Source organism: Triticum aestivum, chromosome 5D, assembly GCF_018294505.1.
Source record: "Triticum aestivum cultivar Chinese Spring chromosome 5D, IWGSC CS RefSeq v2.1, whole genome shotgun sequence".
In the NCBI taxonomy this organism is placed as follows: Eukaryota; Viridiplantae; Streptophyta; class Magnoliopsida; order Poales; family Poaceae; genus Triticum; species Triticum aestivum.
In genome coordinates this window covers 64,823,921-64,827,762 of record NC_057808.1, presented here as the reverse complement: position 1 = coordinate 64,827,762, position 3,842 = coordinate 64,823,921, and the positions used below count along the sequence as shown (strand labels likewise).

At 39.8% G+C, this 3,842-nt stretch overlaps 1 long non-coding RNA gene across 1 annotated transcript; it reads right to left on the bottom strand.

Annotated features, from left to right (window-relative positions):
* Window positions 1-704: 704 nt before the first annotated feature.
* On the bottom strand, window positions 705-2,385 carry LOC123124352 (uncharacterized). Its single transcript, XR_006461058.1, has 3 exons — window positions 1,952-2,385; window positions 1,620-1,699; window positions 705-1,464 (listed from the first exon to the last, which is right to left on the bottom strand). It is a non-coding gene; the product is annotated as an uncharacterized lncRNA (long non-coding RNA).
* Window positions 2,386-3,842: the final 1,457 nt, after the last annotated feature.

Sequence of the window (3,842 nt, the reverse complement as noted above, 5' to 3'; positions counted from 1 at the left end):
TGTAAATTGTGTAAAGCAGAGCAAAGAAGTAGAAAACCAGAACATAACTTCAGAAGAAGAAACTGAAGTACTGGACTAAGGTATATGTTTTAACCAAACACTATCATACTTTGGAATATTGTTCCTTATTTCAAGTGTACAGAAGAACCAAGAGCAGCATGAATCACTTGCCCATAGCATAAAGTTTCTGCATCATAGCATCAAGAAGCTGTATCATAGCATCAAGAAGCACTTTCTGTTTAGTAAACTGCAATTTGGAAGGTTAAGTTGTTGCATCATAGTATCAAGAAGCACTTTTTGTTGGGATCTTAACTTTGTCCATCACGACAGACTGATTACACAAGAAAGACACTGTAAGCAAGTGTTGGAAGCTTCATAGTGTATGATTTGAGACGTTTATCCATCTATTATTTTCCCGTGACAAAAAGGGTGTTGTTAAACAATGGTAATAGTAGAATTTTGGAAGTTTGGCAATTACAATACAGTAAATGCCTATCCTGAAGTTAAAACTAAATAAAACCAGGGTTTAGAAGTGAATTTCACGGATAATTTTTCATGTTGCTTGAATCATAATTGAATCAATAATATGATTTTCCATGTCACATTATTATGCTAACTGGGATTGTAGTAGAAAAGGTAGGATAACAGTACTATACTCCACTCTTTTTCCTATTGGGAAGAATCACCTCTCCTATCTCATTCTCTGAATTTTCATATAGATAACCTTCAATTTTCTCTTTGTTCTTTCCATTTTATTTCAGTAGCTCCTTCAATTCATATGATTGGTTTTGTTTCATCGATGGACCCTAAGCGGTTAATGCATGAACTTGCTAAAATGTTCAGAATGACGCAGTTACTACATCTAATTCAATAGTAGTGCTTCTGCATTAACGTACGTACCTATGGTATGGATGACTGTTTACAAACCTGAGTCATAATTAACAGTGTTGTTAAACAATGGTGATAGTAACTTAATGTGCAGCTCACATGTACAAATTCGAACTCTTATGTTTTAGCTAGGATATGTATGCTAGTTAGGAAATCTTAAAGGAGAGCTGGTAAATATCAAGAGGCATATGTATACAACCATAGATGATAATTTTTCTGAGAATAACAGGGCTTTCAGGTTGTTGTAGTTGAACAAGATTCATGCATATACTATCTTGCAGGCAGCAAGAAAATAGGAGATCAGCATGTATTTCCATGCATCAACAGATTATTCACATGTCGATTAAGAAGCACACGCAACATGGATCGATAGGTTGACTAAAGAAGATTAGTTCGCGAAAACATACTGTGTCGTCGCTCAAGGTTTACTTGAAGGTGAGTGAGGTGGCCTGATCTGGTGAGAATCCATAAGAGGAGCTGAAGTGTTGCCGTGATGCGTAGATGGGAGAGAGCGGAACTTGCGGGCGAGGGAGCATATACCTGAGACAGAGCCAGATCGTCGAGTGTTTTCCTTTTCTGAAGATCCATAAAAAACAACTGTAAGATTTTTTTATGTAAACTTCCATGTGCCTTTGGAATAGCGAAGCAACACTACTGAACATAATAATCATGTTTCTCGGAAGATATTTTTAGGAAAGTAATAAAATTTACTCTTGTAACCAGTTTCTCACCTAGTGTAGAAGAGGCTGCGGATAGGAAGCAAAACCAAAATTAATGTCACTTTGATAGTTGTACCTCACATCCTGCATCACTATCAAGACCAACTATTAGATTTACCATAGACTGTCCACTAAGAGAGGCCAAATATGATCATGAATGAATGACAAAACTGTATCTACCCTCTATAAACATCATTCATCTTAAGAACCTTAACTTCATAGCATCCACACTGCCAGAGAACACAGAAATATATATATAAACTGTAAAACATTCACACTACAACTAAAACCATGATAGGTTGAGCATATGGAGGCATCAAAAAAGGAAATAGGGAAGAACTCACCCGATCAGAGCCAACAGAACAATGAGAACATCCAGCTTACATGCAACACCATCAGTGGTAGAACTACTGCCGTCCCTAAACTGAAGAAAATATCAAAGAAATTAAACCATCATGTCCACAAGCAACGAGTGGATTTGTAAGAAAACCAACAACATGAAGATGTCCCTTGATGTAGTAGTAATTAATAGGATATCGATATGAAGAAAACGATAATTAGATCATGCATTGATAATCCAACATAGATACGTACAAAAGAACAAGCAACCTTCGAAATATTTGGTCGAAAGTAATCCAGACATTAATTACTAATTATTACATGTAGGCCAACTGAAAAAACACAACCATCTACAAATAGAAAACATGGGTTGGCATACAACAATCAGAAGCGAGCCTTGCTCATTCTAGCTTGATACAAAAACCCAGAAAACAAACTACAACAAACAACTAAAATCTAATACTCTACAGATGTTGGAATTATAGTTTTTACTACAAAAAAATGAAGGCATTAACAAGCTAAGTATCTTGGTTTTAGCTACCAAACCAGAAGGATTGCTACAGTACCTTTCAGTTCAGTAACACAGTTCGGCGAGGTTGCAAAGTGGTCTTTGTCGCCTCTACTGCCATCGTTGTAGGAACCCAGACCCATCCAAACCCTAGATGACTGAAAAAAATGAATTAGGAGGACATGAATTAGAGGGAGGAGCTCACACAAGGAATTGCAATCAAAAGGGAGGCGGAGGTAAACCTAGTTGTGCTCTGTGGGAGAGGTGGGTCGTGGGGAGAGGCCGATATTCTGTATCTACGCCAGGCTACTCCCTGCTCCTCGCCCTGCAACCCATCAGATTCCACTTGACCGAAACTCCCCTTCGCCATCGCCTCCCCGTCCGTCGCGGCATCCACCGGCTGCAGCTCTCCGGGTTCATCCCTCCATGCCTGGAACCGGAGCGAGGGAAGGAGGAGAGGAAGGGGAGGAAGAGGTGCTGAAGGCGGAGGGGGCGAGGAGGCCGTGAGGGACGGGGAACAGGAGGCGACGACGGCATGGAGAAGAGGAGTCGGATGAGAAGGGAGGAGGGAGAGAGACGAGATATTTTCTCTCGCAGTGGACGTGTACCCTTTTTCTCTCGCTGCCCGCTTGCTAACTGCTCATAGCCGACGTGGATGGCTTGGTCGTGACTAACAACCCCTTCATCCTTTATAAGGTAAATTAATTGAGTTTTTGGTCATTTAATGTGCATAATTCAAATTTGAACTACAAGCACATGTTCCCATCCACCAAAGTTGGTTGAAAACTCACATGTGTGTCCTCGGGTGAATTTCTAGGTCCCATGCAAGAAATGGGAATGAAATTGAAACATCTGGGCATCGTGGCTCGGGCAAGAACATTGAGAAGCTTGGTTTTAAAATTCTTGTAAATCCAAAACATGCCTGAAAATCATGAAACTTGGCATGGTGTCATGTCATGGTACTACCATGCTGTGGTAAAAAAATTGGCAGAATAGGAACAAGTTTTGGTATAAGTTTCTTGCAAACCGGTGCTTCTCTCAAGAAGGCTTGTGGTTCCGAGAGGGAACGTGTCACCTTTGTGTGCATAATTCAAATTTGAAATACAAGCACATGATCCAGTGCACCAAAGCTCACATGTGTGTCCTCGGTAAATTTATAGGTCCCATGCAAGAAATGGGAATGAAATTCAAACATCTGGGCGTCGTGGCTCGGCTGGAAACATTGTGAAACTTGGTTTTTTAATTCCTGTAAATCCAAAACACGCATGAAAATCATGAAACTTGGCTTGGTGTCATGACATGGTGATACGTCTCCAACGTATCTATAATTTATGAAGTAATCATGCTATTATATTATCTGTTTTGGATGTTTATGGTCTTTACTGAAC